General features: G+C 47.8%; 1 protein-coding gene across 2 annotated transcripts in view; it reads right to left on the minus strand.

The window, feature by feature from the left end:
• The window catches only part of bdg (sodium-dependent transporter bedraggled), a 173,613-nt gene that overhangs the window by 24,490 nt on the left and 126,776 nt on the right, over positions 1 to 22,347 (minus strand). The window contains exon 1 of one of the 2 annotated variants that reach the window (XM_050171425.3): positions 6,289 to 6,610. The exons of the other annotated variant lie outside the window; for it this stretch is intronic. The gene's annotated coding sequence lies outside the window, so the exon portion shown is untranslated. Of the gene's footprint in view, positions 1 to 6,288; positions 6,611 to 22,347 lie in introns of those variants that run through there. 2 annotated transcript variants of the gene reach the window in all.

Here is a 22,347-nt window from a genome sequence, read left to right on the forward strand (position 1 = left end):
GCACGCGTCACGTCACCGCCTCCGTCACCACCTCCCACGTGTCACTTGCTCTTCGGATTTCATCGGTGCTGTGTATACTGCGATGCCCTCTCGACATCAAATCATGGGTGTACACAATGAGGTGTACCTAGTGCGTGTGTCATTGCACACGTCACGCCGCTGCCTCCCGCGCGTCACTCGCTCTTGGGATTTTATCGGTGCTGTGTCTACCGGGATGCACTCCGAAGCGTCTACTTGGAACAGCGTCCGTGAAACGTGGTCGCCCACGGGAGCCCACCGCAGAAAACGAAGCAAGGAAACGCAAAAAAGGAATGCCGTGCAAGTTTACAACGTGCACGACGACATACGAATGAATACCTAAGCGAAAACATTTCTCCAAAGCGACTACGAAGCTTTCGCATTCCCACATGTAAGAACTCTTAAGTGTGTCTGCCAAACTTCTTTTTCGTATTTAGAGAGAGAGGGGGGGGGCGAATAGAGAGGAAGAGTGATAAGGAAAATGCAATGAAAGTAACCAGGCTGAGTCCGGTTGGCGACCCTGCACCGTGGGAAAGGTAGTCAGAGATGAGAAGTTGGCAGCATGCACGCAAACACGTACACTAGCACTCGTCGTTCGGTCAGGTCACGTGTGGTCGTAAAAGCTTGTGGATCTCGAGAAGCGCAACAGAGAATACTGAAGGCCGTACTGCAGGGGCCATATACTGGTGTGCCCTTCTTCACGTTCGGGACACATGTATTTGTTCCAGTCTAGATTAGGCTCTAAACGAATAATCTCGCTTTCAAAGCATTATTACATGCAACACCGCAGTTCACCATATTTACAACACCTCAAATGAGTTTAGCAGTGGAGATCCAAAACATTCGTGCAACCATTTACAAAGAAACAGCTGCCTTATTCCGCAGAATTCCAGCTTTTCCCTTCTTTGCTTTAGCATTGACACCCAATATTCTGTCATTGATCTTTCGGAAACATGAACGCACGGTTTTTCGGCCACGATTTGCAATTGCTCCAGCAATTGGGAACGCAGTACTTATTAGGCATATACTGGCATGAACATAATCCACATTCTGCGGCAATGAAAGCTTGCCGGACACACAACCGCCATTGCAGCACAAGCGCAGAGACTACACGCACGGTTCACGACCAGAAAGAAAGTCCGCTCGGAAGCATGTCGCAGCATGCCAGGACTTTTCTAGCACTCAAGGAGCGGCGGGGTTTCCGAAACTAATCTAATTGTTATCGCCGTCGTCGCCCACTCGCTCTTCCACGTCTCATTTTCAACACAGGTGCGCCGCTCGTAGCTTCGTAGCACGCTGCACGGAACTTCTATGTGGGCCTCTTTTGCGTGTCGTAGCTCAAGGGGAGAGGGTACAGCCAGAAGGCCTTAAGTTCGCTAGAGGGTGTTGCTCCTGCCCCCCTGCGTGATACCGGACAACGGAAGGCGGAGGCTCGGCTTAGAACAGCTCCACTCTTAAAAATTTTCAAGGGCATTTTAGCGCTGTTCGCGTTATGCACAATAATTCGTTATATGTGGGTTTGATATATCCGGATTCGACTGTTTATTAAACACGCACATATGAGGTACACACAGGCGATAATAGACGCGTACAAGTACAAAAAAAAAAAGAAAACTCAGTGTCCTTCCAATCTGTGAAGAAGGATGACCAGCAAAGCTGTGTATGTGGGCCCTTTAATGGCGAACTGCACCTCCACCGAGGGTCGGTCCGGCATCGCACTATCTTCGGGATCGGCCCACGTATGGGGAGTGTTTAACGCCTGCGCCACCTCCGCCGCGGGTAGGCTCGGCATTGCACTATCTTCGGGATTGTTTTCCTTCACGCGGACACGATAGTGGGCAAAGTAGCCCTTAACAGCTTCGCTGTAGAACCAAAAAAAAAAAAAAAAAAGCTGTGACGGTCTGCGCTATAGCAAACGTTAACTAGGGATGCACATACAAATTTGCCTTGCTTCAAATCTGGCGCTACGTGTAAGTCACGGAACAGTGAAAGCCAACTATAGGTATATAATGTTTCCAAACATTTTCTTTTTAAATGTTACCATTGCGTTTCCGCAAAAAGGAAAGCGTTAAAAATGAAGGGAGGAAAGGAATAACAGACGGACAGACAAAGAACTTTAATGAAGGGAGGAAAGGAATAAGGAAAGAAAAAAATACAAGCAAGCAAGCTCCCGAATGCGCAAAGGATTTATGATCGAGCTGCTGGGAATAATACGTAGGCATTATATCGACGTCCTCTCCGTCATCTGCACACATGTATTTTTGACGTCCCGAGCAATATATTTGGTAGCAAAAAAGAACTGCGGCAGAATATGACTCACCGGGCGAGTATGGATCAGCATTTCCTGTTATATCCGAGAACCGCGAGCAAAATATATATATATATATATATATATATATATATAACAACGAATTTTTTTTTCAAGCGTTTGACGAGTGTTCGCGCCACATGTGCAGTCGACAGGTATGCATAATGATCACAAGAGCTTCGCGTGCAAGGTGGTGAAAACGTGTATCGACATTTTCAGAAGGTCACAGGAATGTGCGGCTATTTCTTGTGAAATACTGAGAGGAAGCTTTAGGTCATAATAAATTGGCACGCTGCCCAATGCGAGTGCCAAATGTTAGGGGTGCGCGAACAGCAACTTTTGAGACTGGATCGAATACGAATCGAATAGTGCCAGAAACTAATCGGATCGAATACTGAATGTCCTTTCAAATAATGTGAGAGCTTTTTTTTTTTTTTCACCATTAATACAAAACGACGTACACGTCCTGTAGTATTCGCCACAGTGCACATTATGCAATATGTTCTATTAATAGCACGTATGACATATTGTCCAACTCAGTTCGGTGACCGAATCCAATAGGACGACATTTGATTCGCTGTTCGAGAATTTTGAATAATCGCACACCCCTATACTAAACATGGAGAAGACAAAATAAATGTTCTAGGTTTGACAAGTACTGCTAACATCTTGCTTTCTGTTTGAAGCTTTTTCAATTATGACTGCTGCGAACACGATGATGCATAATGTATGTAAACGCAGGAACAAAATGCACGTAGTTTGACAGAGGACCCTCCACCTACACTGTTTTGCATAGATATACTTATCATACATCAGTGATCTAGACCTCTAAATTATTCATTTACCTCACAAATTTAGTTATTAAGATAGTTAAACAAATTAAGGAGGCGAAAGCCGCAAATCTAGTGCATAACAGTATCTCGAACCAATTACCAGCTTTCAGCTGACTTTTTTTCTGACACCGCACAAACACCAGAAACGCAAGCGATGTAAACTCTCATCTGCCAGTTAGTCGTTGTGCATATGGTTAGAGCTTAGTTAATTTCTTTTGAGCAAAAGTGTATGAATCCCAGCGCCACTGAAAATTAAGACGGCGGACAACTTTCTTATCGTCGATAAAAAAAAATGTTAAACTTCTTTAAGCTGTCGTCTAAGGCACGTTCATACATTCGGCTGCAGCTTGTACTCTTGAACCTAGAATGACTGAACTAGCGCGGTCCTTTCGCAAATATCAACGCAATTGTGGTCTTGCCCCATCAGTGGGAACAACTGTGGGTTCTTTTCTTTTTTAATGTCTATTAATCCCTTAGAAATAGTGTTTTGCATTTTCTCTCGCTTCATTCTTTATCGGAGTTATAACTCTGACTTTGCTCGATTGCTCTTCTGCCAGTTCTCATCGCTGCGCTGTTGTACTTTTATCTAGCCTTTATTGTTGCTAACTGATATGTCTGTGTCAGTTTTCTTCTTTCTTTTCTATAAGGTTACAATTTTCACTTTGTAATTCCTTTTGCAGTCTTAACGTATGTGTACTTGGGCATTACTACAGCTGTACGATTACCACTTTTAAACTATACGTATCCAATGGTTCTTTACTAGCCTCGGACTATTGGCCTAGTTAGGTTTCTTGTGAATAGAAAGAAAAAAGAAAGAAAGAAAAAAGAAAGAAAGGAAAAAGAAAGAAAGAAAGAAAGAAAGAAAGAAAGAAAGAAAGAAAGAAAGAAAGTTTTCACTTTAACGAATACGATCCTTGTCGGAAAACATTATGAAAAAATTCCCGTTAGAATGTTTGCGAAAGGACTCGCTGTCCTACCATAAAAACACACACAAAATAAGTTGTGCGCAACACAACGCAGATGATTTTTGGCCAATAACATTTCCGCAACTATTTAACTACTGAGTTATTTTTAAGATATAATGACGCCGTTGGTTTTCCTGAAATACTGTCATCCGCTGCCTTAAATATACACAGCGTTGTCTTTTGATTTGCTGGGTCGTTATGCAAGGTGTTATTTCGCGCCGTCGGGCTCCTCTATAAGTCATTAAGCTAAAGCTATCCACATTCCACGCTACATTTCGTTCCGCGAAGCAGTGGCTCTCAAGCTTCAAACATTCGCGTATACCTCGAAGTATTGGCAGCGCGTTAGGGTAGTCCCTCGAGTGCGTTTTCAATGCGCATATCATGCATAGAAAAGAGAGAGAGAGAGAGAGTCTCTCTCTGGAGAAGGCCTTAGCCCAGCGACAGGCGTGCTTTGCAATACCCCAGGTGAGATATGAAAGAAAGGGAGTGAGTTTGACAGAGGACCCTAAACCTACACGGTCTTGCATAGATATACATTATACATCGGCGCTGTACATCTCTAAATTATTCCTTTAAATTGCGAATTTAGTTATATATATATATATATATATATATATATATATATATATATATATATTGATATGTGCGGAAAACGTCATCTTTGCTACTGTAACAGCTGAAACACGTTATATTCTTGGCTGCCAGGAGTATGTTGCAGCGCGAACCAAGTGAAGCGCGTTTCCGACGTATTCTCCATGCGACCGTCGTCTGACGTCATTGTGACGCCACCGGAAAGTTACCACACCGTCTTGTTGTAACGTCACACTGGCAGCAGTACAATTACTAATTTTAAGCTGTACGTCTACAGTGGGTGTTTACGTCTTGGACTATACTAGACAGCACTTACTCGGCACTATCTAAGTGTTTATATATGTAAAGGAAGGCTACGTCGCATTGCAAGTTCAACATTTAGCAAGTTTCGAAAACCTTTCCTGCGCCAAAGTGACCCAAATACGAGACAATACATTGAAATCTGTGACGTCACATTGACGTATATCGGCACTGAGATTTGGGCTAGAAATTTAAGAAAGAAAACTGAAGTTTGAGCGTCATGTTATCCGGTAATAATAAACCTTTTCTCTCCAAATGAACGAAAGCGTAGGGCGCCGAAAGACTACCAGCACAAACCATCGCAGTGGTGGCCTTCGGCGTACATTTAAAGCACATCCAACGTTGCAGAAACCTAGTTCAACGTCAATCTTTCTACTTCATCACGACCAAATTCGGCGAATGACATTTTACATGTCCTCACAATAGGCTCTTTAAACTTCTCACTCCGACTTTCCTTTTTTTTTATTTTTTTCAACAGGCGGTGATCAACAAAAAATGTACGGTAACTGGAGTTGTCTCCGCGGGTCCCTTGAAGGCTGCATAGGGAATTACGGAAGTTCTAGGGCCGCAGTTTGAGAAAGACATCCCTGACGTACTTTCTTCAACGCGATTTCCAACGTCAAACACCTACGCGGTGATTTCAAGAAGTAAAATTACAAGCGCACAGAGAAATTTAATTACGCGCGAATGACTGCACTTGCATCATCCAAATTCCACAGCTCGCGGAAGCCGAAGAAACGGGTGAATTTCCGGGTAAGGAAGGAGAGCTATATATAAGGATACGCTCGGGTTGCTTCCCTATAGAGGAGACAGAGATTGAGATATTGGTTAAAAAAAAAGGAGCGGAAAAAAAGCTGCTGACCTCACCACATGACTGGCCAACCTAGCTGAAGACTATAAAAGATGGATCATGGACAGCCCGTTCCATAAATCGGTTTCGTTGTATCTGCACTGAAACCCCGACCTTCACGCTTACATTTAATTTCATTCTAAAGTTAAGCCGAGTGGAAACAGAAGCGAATAAATAAATAAAAGAAAACAAAAAGGAATAATAGAACTGTCCAGCACGCGCCAGACACTTGAACATCTGTCGAAAGTGGTAAAAGGAAAGACGACAAAAAACACGAAAGGGAGAGAATGCAGGGTGGTCGAGTTCTTAACGACGAGGCGCAAAATCAACGAAAACCTTCCCAAGTAAGCGCGCGCTCAGTTACAACCGCTGCACAGTAACAACAGGGGTGGGGCTCCGGCACTTGAATGATTCGAAACTCACGCTCCGTGGAAAAGCTTTCGTATCCCCGGCCGAGTTTCCCGACGAGCGTGTTGGTTAATCCGTGTGACGACGCTGCGACGGCAAAGTCGGTCGGTCGACGGTGGGCTTCAAAGGGACGTCAATTCGGCCCGGTCAGACGGCTTCTGTCCCGCGCACGTATGCAACAAAACCATATCGTTTCGGAGCCGGGAGAGAGAGCGGGCGTATAACGGCAGTGCCACACATCTGTTCGAAAAAACCCCGGCGCGTTCGTCTGGCGAGTGACCCCGTTTAAAGTGCAAGGACGCCAATGCCGCTGCTGACGTCTGGTTCGCCAAGAGGCCACTGACAGCCAGCGCGCGCGCGCATTCCGGGAAACAATGGTTTTACGCACTCCTTCCGTCGACAGAGCAACGAAGCTCGCGCGGCCGCTTTTTTTAAGCCTCGCGCGCCGCCCACCCGTGCGCGCACGAACGGGGCTGATGAACGTCATCGTTTGCGTAACGGAACGGCCGCAGCAGCAGCCGTGGTTGTGACAGCTGTGACCGTGCCCGAGCCTCGGCGTGAACGTCGCGAACCTTCAGCGTTAAGAAGGAAGGAAAACTTTTCCACTCGCCGTAGACAAAAGCCTCGGCCACCGTAGACTTTGCCGCGGTATTTTTCCACAAGCAAACCAGCGCCTTAATTCGCGTCGCGCATCTGTCATATTGTGTTGATCTCTGGAGGTGTTCTTTCGACACGCGACAAATGCAACGGATCTTCGCTTTCTTCTTATAATTATTGTGTGTGTGTTTTTTTTTTTTTGCGTGCATTGCAAACGCGCTTTGAGCTGACGTTTTACTGTACGTAAACTGCACTTTTGAAGCGATTAAATATTGAAGGTCGGGAGAGAAAGAAAATAAATAAATAAGCATTTTTATGCGTCCAGAACGTCACGACAGGAACGCAGAGACCGTGCATGGAGCCTCTTTTACAAGGTCGATGGCTGTTGCCGCGGACTTCAGCGCTTTTATAGCTGCTGGCAACTCCAATTGGGACACGTCTTGATCAAGAGACTTGTTTATTTCGCGTAATAGTGGACATGTGTCGTTCGTAATTCACCACGCACAGAAACAGAAGAAGAGAGAAAGGAAAACGGGCGAAGGAGAATCACGTACAAATATTGGGCAAGCGGGACGTCTAACCTTTCAAACTGTTTCACTACGCTCAACGTAACTTATTTCGGGTACAGAATTTTGAGAGAGAGCGATCACAGCGCAGGTAAGCTTGCGCCTACACCATGCAGCCAGGTATACGCTGCGCTGAGGGGGAAAAAAGCAGATGAGAGAGAAGGGGGGATAATCAATGATCAAGCAAGCAACAGAGTGGAGAGGCGAAAGGAAGGAGCTGAATGAATGAATTCTGGGGTCTTACGTGCCGAAATAACGATTCGACTATGAGGTGCGCCGTACTGCGGGTCTCCGTATTAATTTTGACCACCGCAGGAGATCTTTAACGGGCCCCCAATGCACGGGACACGGGCGTTTTTTCTCTTTTTATTCAAATGCGAAGCTTTCTTTCCAAGGAGCATTTGTTGCTTCATGCTATACTCTTAGTTGAATGACAACTTTTCCTTTCGGGAACACACCACAACATTAATCTTTGAATGTCCAGCGTTCTGTTATAGCAATTATTAAATGTCCACAGCTCACCAGGTGAATCCCGGTGTGAGCTGAAACTCGGTGATTGCTTATGGCCCAAAACTTCGGCGAAAAGCAAGTGCAACGGTGTAAAACTATGCGTGTGTGAGAGCGCCATTTCCTTTACAGTCCAGTATTCTTCCAGTTATACCGATATATGATTCCAGTATAGACAGCCTGCGACAGGGGATGAGTTAAGGAACCGGCGAAATTAGCTGCCCAGATTTACAACACCATCGAAGTTCATTCACAAGTTCAAAGACTTCGTACTCTAGACGCACGTCTTTGCATACGCTGAAAAAAAAAACTAAGAATAAAAGGGTTGAAAAGAAAGCTTAGGCAGCAGCAGACAGGAGGCATGTAAATGAATCTCGAGTTGTCCTGAAATGATATGCGTCGGAAATGTGAATGAACGAAGAACGCGTACAGTACGTTACTCGTGTCGAACGGAAGACAATACCCCCTGACTACCACATTCGTTACCGCAGACAGCCTGCACGCTATTGAATTTATAATGTTTTCAGCTAACAGTCGGCTGGGCGACTTGCCTCAAGAATAGCTCGTAATTATACTGGCGTGCATCGAAGGAAAGTATTGGGCTTTCGATAACATCTCATGCATCGGTCTGCATGCTCGGTGGCAAACGACCTCGATGCGCATGCGCTCTTTCATCCCAACACGCGGCCTGCATACACTTCACTATATAGACGGCTCGCGTGTGCTTAAATTCCGAGTCCTAGAGCTTATAAGCAACGCTTTGAGGAACATGTAACATATAATGAGTGCCATATCGCTCGCTAAGGCGCGTGTTGGTGTTATAGTGTTAGCACGCATGCACGTACTAACAATAGGCGCAAGTCGTGAAGTAAACACCGCCTCCCCCGCCCCTTCTCCACATGGCTCGCACAGAACAGACTCATATATATTCACCCCATAGTTCACCGGGGGAAGGGGGGGGGGGGGGGTAGCACACGTGTGCACAGACGAGGGCCGAGTTGCACACGCACGCGCGAGTTGGTACGTGTAGAGTATATACCAAGTTGCCGGGGGAACCCCCGGCTGCATACCGGATCCTGTCGGTCGGCAACTAGGACAGGAAAGCATGCGCTAGGCGATGACGGTGGCGCCCGCCAAAAGGCTGAGAGATGCCGCTGGTTCCGCCTGGATGACCCTCCGCCCTGACCTGCAAAGGCCGGGCGGGCGCGCACGAAACAATGCCTCCCAACTAACGGAACAATCAACTGCGATACCAGCCTCCAAACTCCCGCTCAACCGGTGGCGACCTGCAGGCTAGCGCCGCTCGCCCCTCTATTCTCTCTCTCTCTCTTTCTCTCTGTCTCTCTCTCTTGCGCGTGCGCGCGAGAAACGCTCCACCGCTAGATGAGTGTCGAGAGCGCCACAGCGTCACTCTTGGAACAATGCACCACGCGCTATAGCGTCGAGTCGTTGCGCAGGGTGGGCTCTACCGATTTAGTGGCGAAATGGCAATCGTTTGGGCACACTGGCTAGTAATCACGAGTTTGGAAATTTGAGTTTTAGTGTATTGGAAGCAGGGAAAAGAATGTGGGAATCGAAGTGATAGAACCCTCGCCTCTCGCTTCCTTCAATTCCTCCGCTGCTGCCCCAATGGCTGCCTATACAAAAATTCGCCGCGTATATCTTCACGTCAAGACCGCCTACGTGGTGTCTTGCGGACGGAGCCAGCGAAGTTTGACAGCAGCCGATCGGACCCCTCGAACTGCAACTCGCTAGATGACCAAGATGCGGAGATTGCTGAATACACCGATTAACAAACCGTCTTCCTGGGATTCACCTGCGATATTAGTAAGCGCAACAAATAGAGGTAGGTTTACCGACTGAACCTGCACTGCCCTCCATGCCTTACTAAACGATGCATGCACTCTCAGCAAATTCAAGTGTGGCTCACGTATCAAGTCACAGACAACAAGCAAGGGGTTAGATCAACGTACCGTTATGTTCTTGGGCATGCGAAGCGGTCCCTATAGGTGGCTTGAATCTTGCTGGCAACGCTGCGAGAAGAGATTATCCGTCATCGCTCATCACAGCGCACGACGTCTTGGCCCACCAAGTTCTACAACGGGGCCATCAGAACGCAAGCGACCTTACTCCGTGGACAAGTCGGCGTAGAGTTGACACAAGCGAGGCGCGGCACCACACGCGCAAGACCGGGCGCGCAGGTGTCGGGCGAATGTGGCGGGCGAGCCAACTGTAGAGCGAGCGGGGTTTCGCCCGGTCACGCATATGTATAGGCGAGGGAGCGCTATATGGTCTTTCCTGGCCCGTGCACGTCATTCGCCAATGACTCAAGGCCGGTTCCTGTCTCGTTTGTTGGCATGGTCGCAAGGCTAGCTTTACGCGTTCGGCAGTCAAGGTCAGGTGCGCGCCGACATCGCTCGATTAATCGCCAGCTCCGGGCGTCTCCATCTCCGACGGCATTTTTTTTTTTTTTTCCGCCGCTGCACGTGCTCTCGGGGGTCGTGGTCGACGCTGCTATTGCACCACCGCCACCACAAAAGCTCTCCTCCAGGCGCTTCGATCGAGCAGGAAAAAAAAAAAAAAAAGACGCGTTTCGCACACACTTCCCTCCGGTCACGCACGGTCTGGTATACGATGCGGAAGCTCTCTCCGACGGTGTTTCACCAATCGATTTAAGTAGCCTGCCACACGACTATATGGACACGTGTACCCTTACAGGCCGCGATTGCGTACGTACCTAGCTGGTGCAGAAGATTCCCGCAAATGACGCCAGTACAATAAGGTACGAATAAGCTATATATATATACCGCAGTTCGGAATATCTAGAAGCCCAGATGACATACCTTAATTCTGATTTTGAGAAACTCAGTTTCAGCCTGTCGGTTTTCCATATTAGCCGGCTAGCGCGCGATAAAACACAAGGACAGTAAAACACATTCAAAGTGCTTCGTCTGAGCTTACTGTACTGTCCTTGCGTATTTTGTGCGCCAGTCGGCTAATATAAAGCATCTCGATAAAGCGTGTCGTTGGACCGTTCCCACGCTCCGTTATCTTCCTGCTTCTCACTTTTGTAGTTATACAAAAGGTGACCCCAGGTGACCAAAACTAATCTGCAGTCCCGCACAACGGCGTGCCTCATAATCATACAATAGCTTTGGCACGTAAAACACGATAATTTATTTTTGAACGGCACGTCCAACATTTGGCGACCAACTTTAGCGTCAGATTAAAATGTCCCGTACGTGTTTTCCAGCCTTCGTAATTGTTAAGTGTCACCCTTTTACTTGCAGGAAGCGTGTGGTAGAATTCCACAACTTCGAATGTATACGTATCAGCAATCCTAAAAAGTAACTGCACATACACGACCAGCAACAAAACGCTCGGAATAGCGACGTCGTGCTTCCATCGTTCTCTGGCCGTCAGAGAACGAGCGTGACATAACGGCTTCGTGCCCTTCCAGGCCTTGCGCAACTTCGCACTGCCTTTCAAAATAATACACTGCAGCGGAAGTCACAGCGGCTGACGTCAGCCAATCGGGAAAGCGATCACGTGAACGCAGCTGTCCCTGCGCAATGACCGTCCGCTGTCAAAACATGGCGTGTGCTCAAACCCGAGGCCGGCTCTATATGAAGCGAGATCCGGCCTCCAAGCTTCCGCTTCGATGCGATGTTATTTTGAAGCAGGGTCGTATACAGACAGGACTGCATGTTTGTGAACAAAGGAACATGGCGGCGCATAGAGCAGGAAATACGAGCAGCAGACGGCAGTTGTACGGTTCCCCACTGTTCGCCGCTTTGAACAACAATCTGCGAACAAAAGTGTTGTTTCCCGCTTGCATCTTTATAGTGGTTGTTGTTGTTGTCGTCGTTATCGTTTATCAGAAAGGGCACGTACCCACGATGGTAGATGGGCCGAGGTTCTCCGCGTCATCTTATCCGCGTTTTTCTGTTTATTCTTCACTTTAAAGTAAACGCCAATGCTACATACCTACCTCACTCCTGGCTATCTATGTTGTTGTTGTTCTATATGTTATTGATATATCTATATACACCGGCGGCGGTATATGCATGGCGTTGCGATGTTGAGCTCGAGTTCGCGGTTTCGATCCAGGCCGCATTCCGGTAGTGGCCGGGTATACAGTGTGTCTTGCGTTAGATGCGCGTTAAAGAAGCCCAGGTGGTGAAAATTAATCGGAACCCTCCACTATACGGCGTGCCTCATAATCATAATCAGGGTTTTGGCATGTGAAACCCCAGAATTATCATTATTACGCTTAAACTATGCCGCGTGTATTAATAATGCTTTTCGAAAATGTTGACGCATTTATTATTATTATTATTATTATTATTATTATTATTATTATTATTATTATTATTATTATTATTATTATTATTATTATTCATGGCAGCGTCGCCGGAGCATCGCGACGTCACACCTTGCAGCTTACCCAGGGAAGGTGTTTAGGAAAGAACAAAAAAAGAGGAGGAGGGGGGGACGCAAATGTCTTTATTGAAAGCAAAATAAATAAACATAGGGTCTAGATTTGGGAACGAAGTTGTCGGGGCGCAGGGTCTGCAGTACAGCAGCTCAGGCTTGAATGATGAGATTCCTGTTCGCCATTTCGTGCGTTAATTCCCTCGTGATACTTAGCGAACGCATTTCATTTATAGGTGCGCACAATTGCATCTTTGACGACAAGAACTGCGCTAGCGAAAACAAACGGAAGAAAGTCGCAGTATGTTTGCAAGATGACTCCATTGCAAGTGATAGCGGGCTCTGCTGTTGTTGACCTGTATGGCCCGATTAAACGCGTCTGGAATGTGAAGACAGGAACGGACGCAGATACAACGGCAACATCTGGTTCGGAGAAAGCGCGGAGGTTCGTACTAACTTAGTGTGAAGCTTTGGGGATGGAATGTATTGCACATCTGCGCCAGACATTTGCGTCACTGCGCCAAACATAAATCCGTTGTTCAGTATAGCGCAGACAACAGCCGACAGCACCTTCTGTTCTTTCAGACCCGTAACGCATTAAGCAGTGGAGCTGCATATAAGGTTCTTCTGAGCAAAGCTTAGTGGTAATAATGAAGAACTTTCGCAGCAAGTTTTATGTCCTAAAAGTAACATCTGGGCTGTCAACATCGTGGCGAGCGCTTTCAATTCACATTCACGTATCGCGGTTCCTAAGGGCCCACAGAAATTTGAGGAAAGCGGTGTTCTCCGCCTCTATATAAATCAGAATGCCACAGCCGAAATCTGAAACTGAAAGAGGATGCGCTATCATATCGAACGGCCGGCCCTCACGGAGGGAATATCACCATTATTGAACGAATTAGTGGGAGAACTCAGCATTATTGAACGGCAGATAAGGAACTGAAAGCGCACAGTTGTACTCAACGCCATTACACGCACAGAATTACGCATTACCTGCTCGATAATTCAGCGATAAGGCTCGTTGCGATCATGCGAAGCTGGCGAGGAACAGAGAGAATGTCCTGAACCTTGGCACGAACCGGAACGCATGCTTTTCACGCCCAACGTTATGCAACATCTCCGATGATCGCTACCACGCCCGGTGGTGAAGGCACGAATTTCAAGGCCACTCGAGGATTCAGCTCTGTCGGCAACGACAGGAGACAAGTCAAAGCCTGCTCGCTCGGAAACAACGCTATTGGACGTCGCAAGATTGAGTCATGCAAGTGCCTCGTAGAGAAGCGAACGCGGAAACGAAAATGCGCTTGCGAATTTGTTGCTGTATGTTGCAAGAGCATTAAAAAAAAACGGATGTGCTCATTAGTTATGAAATATGCACTGATCATTAGCCACGAAAGCGACCACGCAGGTCGAGCTGCAAATTATGCGCCTCAACGTTGTGCTTGACGACCTAATCAACGCACAAGAAAAGTCGTTTGAAAGAAAGAAGCGGCGGAAGCCATCGAATACTGGCTGTCTGAGTCAAGTGATGGCTTCCCGCTATGGACGAGCTAAAATATGCTGCCAGTGACACTTATTGGTTGTAGCTCCGTCGGTTCACGCTATGTGGGTGCCGTGACCTTGCACTGTGTTTGAGATTGACCCGCGTTGCAAAGCACATCAGTACCTTTGCGCGGGGATAAATATCGGGCTTTGGTATCGGGATCGGCTCACTAATTATTCATAAGTCACCATCTTTTATTGCACCGACTCCGAGATCGGTGGAGCTAATTCGCCCAGACAGGCATAAACACATAGTTCCGGGAAGAACCAAAGGAAGGCTCGCCTTAAAGCTAGGACTACATACCTTTACAAATATATTTAGACAGTGTATAGAAGTCTATAAACATATGTCTATAAAGTATGTAAACTTTCTGCAAACACATCTTAATGACTAATAAATAGACAAACTATGAACTTACGTTAGAAGAGTTAACTGATGGGCTGGTTGGTGATGTTGCATACTAAAAAGATTTTGCGCCAAAAACAACACACCCAAGACAACACCATGCTGTCGTCGTCGTTCTTGTGTGTGTTGTTTTTGGCGGAAAATCTTTTTAGTATGCATGAACTTCGGGTGTCGCACTCTTTATCGACTGTTGTCTATAAAATGCCAATAGAGAAATGTCTACAGTCTATCTATATTCCGCAGTCTATAGACTGTCTACAGACTAAGGCCCTCATACATTTATAGTGTGTAGCCTTATGGGGAAGGTTTAGCTCGGGCCCAACTCCGACGCGGCCTATTCAAATACATGTAAAACGCAAAAACGCTTTTCTGAGATAACCCCTGGACCGATTTTAATGAAATTTGTTGTATTTGAGAAAGAATGTTAAATTCTAATGGCTGTTGGAAGCGGAATTTAGATTTAGGGCTTGAATTTTATGAAAAATTTTTTTTCAAAAATCCGAAAGTTTGAAAGAAATAGACGCATGAAGTTTATAAGTTAATAGATCTGCATCGAAAACAGATATCGCGGTTCTGTAAACGGCATCCATTAGGTCATTCAAAGCGAACAAATTCGATATGTCAATTTATATTTTACCTGAGTTTGTTACGTAGTGTACAAGGGTTATGGAAAAGCTGTACTTACATATTACTCAAATTTTTTAGATTCATGTGTAACATGTCAATTTTGTCCGCTTTAGACGTACTACGAGATGCAATTCACAGAATTGTGGTAGTTTTTTCGCTTGCTGAGTTAGAGAGTTGTAAACTTGATAGCTTCGTTTTCTGAAAATTTTGTAATAAAAAATTAACAATCTAAATCGAAAATTGGAAACCAACAGTCACTAGATTTTAAGCTTTTGTTTTAAATGCAACAAACCTCGTCAAATTTGGTGCAGTGGTTGCCGAGAAAAACAAATTCTCCTTTTACATGTATTTAGATAGGAGCACCGGAGCTAAAGCTTCATCTTCAGGCAATGTCTCGAATTGTCTATAGGAGAAACGCTGCATACGGCGTGCAAGTAGACAAGCCCCTTCCCATCCACTCCCCCCCCAAATAAAAGTGAAAACCAGTGCGAAAAGTTAATGCGCAAAAAAAGAGGAAAAGCTTGAGGCAAAGTGGCACGGGAGACCACGTGAACGCGATCATGGCGGCGGAAACGCGAAGAGCGTGGCCGCGTCGTCGGCTCGAGAGCTGCGTTCCTTCGCCCTTGACTGACCAAGGGCGTCCGGCGATTCGCCGCCTAATTACTCACACTGGCGGTCAATAGAGCGTGGCTAATGCAGACGCCGCAGTTTTTTTTTTCTTTTTTTTTTCCCCAGGTAGCTGGGAACGATCTGTACCCGCAAACGACCGCCGCCGATGGCTCACGGGGACGGGAGCCGCGGTCACGCTAGTTATCAATCGCCATTGACCGGCTTGGTGGCGTCGACGCCCGACCCATTCAACGCACAACGCGGTTTCTCTTCCCCTTCCCAACCGCCACGCACGTGAATAAGGGGCGTATAAACTGTCACGAAAGCACCGCGGAAGAGGAGGAGGAGGAGACAAAGGGGAGGAAAGACAGGGAGGTTAGCCAGTGTAAGTACCGGCTGGCTACCCCGTGCTGGGGAAAGGGGTAAAGGGAATAAAAGGAGAAAGAAGAAGCACCGCGAAGCTCTCAATACCGCCTATGGCTTCCCGCTTTCTCCAGTCTTATCTGCGCTTGTTGGAAACGCGTTAGTGCGAGGTCGAAGCAGAAGCACCGGCGTGTCCGACTCGAGCGTTCGACATAACGGATCCCGTTCGCCGGCAGCTACATTGAGGTTGGAGTTGGCCACGCTTCGGGGCCGGATTCGTTTTGTGTGCGACTTGTAGAAGTGTCGACTCCTGGAGCTTCGATCGAGTTTAAGATTAGGGCACGCAAGCGGCTTGCGTACGCAAGAACTAGAGGCGACGGTACTGCGCGTGCGCAGACCCAGACGCAGTACCGTGGCCCCTAGTTCTTGCGTACGCAAGCCACTTGCGTCCCATAATCTAAAGCTCTCTAATGTGACGCGTTAAGTGGTGTCCAGCTTTTTCGTCCTAACGTCCACCATATTGGAGATCGCGCTTCCAATGCACGTCGAACGACCTTTCGGTTTTTCGGTATGGCAGGGAGACTACGGTGGGCGCGTTGGCCGCATAAATGTGAGGGACCGACTGTAGCATATCCCGATGCAAAAGTGCATTAAAAGGTTATAAAAAGCGGTTTGAACGTGCCGATAAGGCTTGTGTTATAGCGCTGACTGAAGTTCACGGAAATGTCAATAGACTCGGGCCTTGAAGAATCAGCGCCGCATATGAAATGTCCACGGTCTGCAGTATATCTTGCTCTGTGCTTTTTTAAATGACGCGTTTATTCTTATATTTTTTTAGACTTCGCAACATTGTCGGCAGGATGAAACAAGAAAAGAGAAACGCTTGTGCAATGAGCGAACATGTATTGTGGCCGACTTGCTTCGTTTTGTTATTTCTTTTTTTTTTTTCTGGAGAGTACAGGGTGTCGACTTCTAGCTATAGGCACAGCTATTGGGAAAAGAATGAAGAAACAGCGGCCCGCTTACTTTTGTTCACTCGCTACCGTGTACCAGCCAAGAGCCTTCACGCAACAAGTTTCACGACCCCAGCAGGACAAGCTTCGCGTCATGACGCAATCAATCGGGCACACCTGCTGCTTTAGTAATCGCCACAACTATGGTGAACAATATATATATATATATATATATTTTAAATCTGGGATTTTACGTTCCAAAACCACGAGTGGATTGAGTAATGCGAATTCTTGAGGCTCTATCTTGATGCGGCCGCGGCGTGTGTTATGCAAAAGATAAGGTGCGACTATCGTCGGCTTCGATGTACACGGACAAAAAAAATAAAATAAAAGACAGCAGGCAAGAAAGAAAGAAAGTGAAAAGAGAAGGTTATCCCGACTGTATTGCGTATGCGTGGATAACCTCGAAAACGCAATTGGCGCAATGAAACAAAATGGCACCAGAACTGTCGAGATGCGAAACACCTTGCTTTGAAGAAAGTTTTATTCAACACGGTTATGACGCAGACTAGCCTTCAGATGGACGGAATCAAGGGGCACAACTCTATAGATTAGGAAAGAAACATAAACAAGGTGGAATATAATGGCAAAAGATAATAATAGTAATAATAAAGCAATCGTGACCCAACGCACACTAACACTAAACTCATATTCCATTGGCTTTGCAGTTAGTAGACGTCATCGGGTCGCACCAGTTTTCTTTAATAATATTTCCTCGTTCTCCTCCCAGCAACCGATGTACAAGGGGACAGATAGCCCATTAGATCGCTTTGCATGCATGACTGCAGCGTGCAATGCCGCCCTCAACAAGTGAGTCGTAATGGTCAGCATTGCTCCGCAGCTCCTCCGAGGACCGACTTAGTTCGGAGGGGCACGTTCGTAAATCCCGTCGATCCCATCGGTGCTTGGCGCCTACAGAGAAGAGAGTGTATATATATATATATATATATATATATATATATATATATTCGGAACCACACAGCGCGGCCTCAATTGTCAGCGCTGCACGCGGCTTCGATCGGTTTCAGACAATCGCTGCAGCGATGGCGGGCGCCGTTCCAGAACCGAGGAGCGTGCCTTGCTGGCGTACGCGGGGCCTGTCGGCCAGTCCATAGCTCAGCCACCTCCCATCCTTCTTATACCTATAGCGGGAACCAAAGTGCCTGCGGCCGCAATCGGGGCCCTGCCGCGTGTAAACTGCTCGGCCTTCGGGGTCACCCCAGCGGCCTTCGGTTGTCCGAAGCGCCCGTTTAGCTGTCACGACGGTCCTCGACCCCCCCCCCCCCCCCCCACACACACACACACTAAGAAACGCCAAATTCCTATGAGCCCATGTGCCTGTGTGGTAACCGCGCTGAACTTTACGTATACTATACCACAGCTCACGTGACTCGCACCAATATATATGCGCGCTTGGTAACTGTCACGGCGACCCGTCGGCGGAGCAACCCTGCAGCGTCATCCGTCATCCCGTCAGGCTTATCGTCAGGCCGCTGTTTCGTCCGACGGCAACGCCACTACACACACACACACACGCAACACGCACACACTAAAATGACAGCCCGCCGAAGGAGAACATCCACATTTAATTTATACCACTGAGCGTTTAATTTTCGGCGTCCCTTTAAGATGTGATACAGCAAGCCAAGGCCTGTCTGTCGATTCAGGAACTGCGCAGGAAAGCGGAAGAACGACTAGCGGGGAGTTTTATACAGGTAAATTAAGGCGTGCTTAGCGAAGCGAGGAAGAACGTTATGACACTGCGCTCGCACGCGGGCGACGACGCCGCATGCACTAACGGATGCTCGCACGAAGTAGGCCGAATGCATCCGTGATTCAAATAACGGAAATGCGTAATAGGCGAGCGTTGGGCGGCCTCTTTCCTCGTCGTCTTGGCGGAGCCTAATGTGGCCATTAGCCAAAGTGCTTTCCCTTGACGTCGAGGGAGTACATTCGGGGACGCCGCGAGATGCATTATTAAGCGAGGAGAAGAAAATAAAGCGAAAAGCGCGGCTGGTGGTTGTACGCGCTTTGAGGCATAGCAAAGGCACCGGTGCACTTATAACGTGGAGCACGCGCGTATACCTATGGTTATCCACTGCCCCTGGAGCAAAAAGAAACGTAAAAGCGTGAGTAAACGACCAAAGGTCTCGGAAGGGAAATGGATGTAGGCAGGGGGGATTATTTTAGCTTCGCTCGATCGCCTTAATTGAGGAGTGCGAGGCAGTTCTCCGCTCTGGAAGGCGTGAAATAAACGCGGCAGCGAAAGCCAATTACGGGCGAGGCTCCCCGAGGGGCGCAACTGTTTGCCACGTTCCAGTGCCCCCTATTGAGAGGCGACGGCTGAGTTCATGTACACACATGGGGTCGGCTTCTGATTTTAACGAGATTGGGTGTAATTCGAGCATTTGCATAAATGACCAGACTCTGACGTTTTGTCTTCATTATTTTTCGCTCATGTATGCACTATTCACCAACGTTAGCGTGTGTATGAGGCGCCGATGCCAACATATGGGGAAGAAGCTTGGAGGTTAACAAAGAAGCTAGAGAACAAGATAAGGACCGCGCAACGGGCGATGGAACGAGAAATGTTAGGCGTAACGTTAAGAGATAGGCAGAGAGCGGTGTGGGTCAGAGAGCAAACAGCGATATAGCCGACATTCCAGTTGGCATTGAGAGAAACAAATGCAGCTGGGCAGGCCATGTAATACGTAGGGTAGATAACCGGTGGACCATTAGAGTTACAGAATGAGTGCCAAGGGAAGAAGAGCGCAGTCGAAGGCGGTGGGGAAACTACTTGGGATGATGAAAAGGCGGCAGCGCAAAAAAAAAAAAAAAAGGACACGGACGGGGAGAAAACGACCAAGGCGAACGCCGTTCCTTTTTTTTTAAATTCTTCCGAGAGACAGCGTGTGCTCCCCTCGGCCGGGGCGTGTCGAGACACCTGTCGCACAAAAGAAAGCTGTTCTACCCTTGACTCATTGGGTGGCACTGCAAACTTTGGCCCAAGGGAAAGGGACGCGGCATACGTCGGCTAGTAAAGTTACTTCGGCTACAATGCGCACGTTGCATTGTGGCACCTTGCGCGCGCCCGGAGTAGACCGGAACCACAGTCTACCCAGCTCCTGTTTCCAGAGGAACTCCGTTGTTTGGTCATGCAATTAGCAAAATTTGCGTGCGCAAGTTGGAATCACCTAGCGCAAGACAGGAGTAATTGGAGATCGCAGGGAGAGGCCTTCGTCCTGCAGAGGACATAGAAATAGGCTGATGATGATGTCAAGTATCGTGTGCGTGTGCCTTGAAGAGAGAGAGAGAATAGTTTGTTGACTTACAATAGTAAACTGTTGTAAGTGAGCGCTGTTTGCGTGTCGTTCTCTCGCGTTCTTGTCTTTTTTGCGCTGCGTCCTTTTTAAATGAATCACCAACAAGCCCAAGCTTCCCCGCTAAGTCACTAACATCGTCAGTCGTCCTAGTGAACATTATCTTTATCTACAGCAACAACATAACGATCGCAAGACGAAGGCCTCTCCAACTAACCGCACACTGTCGCACGTCCACTTAATGTTCTTATCTATAATTCCCAGTTGTCAGTGTTTCCTTTGCTTTTCTTCCCGAGCACACATACAGGCGAAGCAAAAGTACATATAGGTGGGAAGTCCCTGAGCAACTGCAGAAACCAGTGGGTGAACACGTGTGTGACAACACGGAGGAAACAATAGAAACTAAGCGCAGTGCACGGAGCGTCTGAATATAGCCGAGATTGGAAGGACAAAGGAACTGCCTCCAGGCTGTGTAACAAATAAAAGAAGCCCATCTATCTGGCGGCGCAATGGTACGCCGTAATTGTCCCTGTCCCGCATGCGCCCTTCAAGGATAGAGCAACGCTAGGGTGAGGGAACTCGGAAGAAAAGGTGTCCCGGGACACGGCTCATTAGCGAAAGGATTTCCGCCGCATGATTGGATCTGTCCTTCACACTGCCAATCTTTTCGAGAGGTCTCCGCGCTTTTGTCTTTGTGCCACCACTCGCGAGCGACCTTCGATGCCCTCCCGACAGACACCGCGGCTCGCAACGTCGATAAGTATATTGCGTCAGGTGTGGAGGAGACAATAAAGAGGCGAAGACCGCGCACATCTTCAGAACCGCGTCGAAGTGGCTTATGACAGTTCAGCATAATGAAGTACCGTTGTGCTGAACGACAGTACGGTATATATACTATATGCCTGCCGTGTGTATACCCGAACACTCAGGCAACAGAAAGTTGGGCCACGTTCGAAAGTATGCCAATGATGTTTCTGGCCATTAGAGAGGGAGATATAGAAACAAGAAATGGCCGTGGAGGTTAGCCATGCAGACGGACGTTCGTTTGTCTACCCCGCACGGGGGAAAGACGACGTGAGATTGGAACAAGGAAGGCGAAGGCAAAGACAGATCATCAGGTTCTGCACGCGGTATCGTGCGTTCGTAGGCACGCAACGCGCCGTCTTATAGTATAGTTGCCTGAGCAGACCTCAGTAAAAGGGCGTTTGCGCCTGCTGTGTCTACGGAATGCAGCCGCACACCGCCGCGTATTAGCAAACGAACCTGGGACCTTTATGCTCGTCAGCAGGGCAGAACGCTGTATCCGCATAGCAGAAAGCGTTTTTGAAGCTCTTCTTAAGAACCTGGCTTGTATTTGTTCATTTATTCCTAGTCCTTGCTCTTATTTTTCTTCTTAGTTTCTGTCCTCCCCTGCTTCTGTGTTCTTCCCATATTCATATGTCCTGCACGTAGCAGGGCTGACATCTTCAGCTTCCATTAAACTCTTTCTTTCTTTCTTTCTTTCTTTCTTTCTTTCTTTCTTTCTTTCTTTCTTTTTTTCTTTCTCTCAAAGCCAGCCATTGACTCACCACCCTTATCTCCCGGAATCAACCCGCTATTATAGGCGCGTCGAGTGTACACAACGAGTGCAGTTAAGAGAGACTTCTCGTCGCACCAGGCGTGTAGGACGATCAGGACGTGACTAACAGCGCCCACACAGCCATCCGTCTGCGGGATAAGCGGCGAGGGCAGCGGCAGGTAGGTGCCTTGAAAAAGCGTTGGGAGTGCGTCGATGACTTGGCCTACAGAGCTGCGACGCGCATGCGGCGCGTATACAGCGGAGGAGAACAGGCAGTCGCCCACATCCTGGCCTTGTTTCAGTCTCGAGTGGCCGGCCGTGGAAGTGCGCATAAAGGGGCAACAGATGGGCAGCGTGGCATCGAGCGGACGAGAAGCGACCGCGCGGCAGGCAACCTTCGCAGCTGCAGGACGTGCGCGAAGTGCTTCCGCCCAACGCCCACGGGCAGCTGCCGCAGAAGAGAGGACGCTTGTGCAATGACCAGCTGGACGTCGATTGTGCTCGTTAATAGCGCCTGCATTGCAGGCTCTCC

Source organism: Dermacentor andersoni, chromosome 6 (assembly GCF_023375885.2).
Source record: "Dermacentor andersoni chromosome 6, qqDerAnde1_hic_scaffold, whole genome shotgun sequence".
Classification (NCBI taxonomy): Eukaryota; Metazoa; Arthropoda; class Arachnida; order Ixodida; family Ixodidae; genus Dermacentor; species Dermacentor andersoni.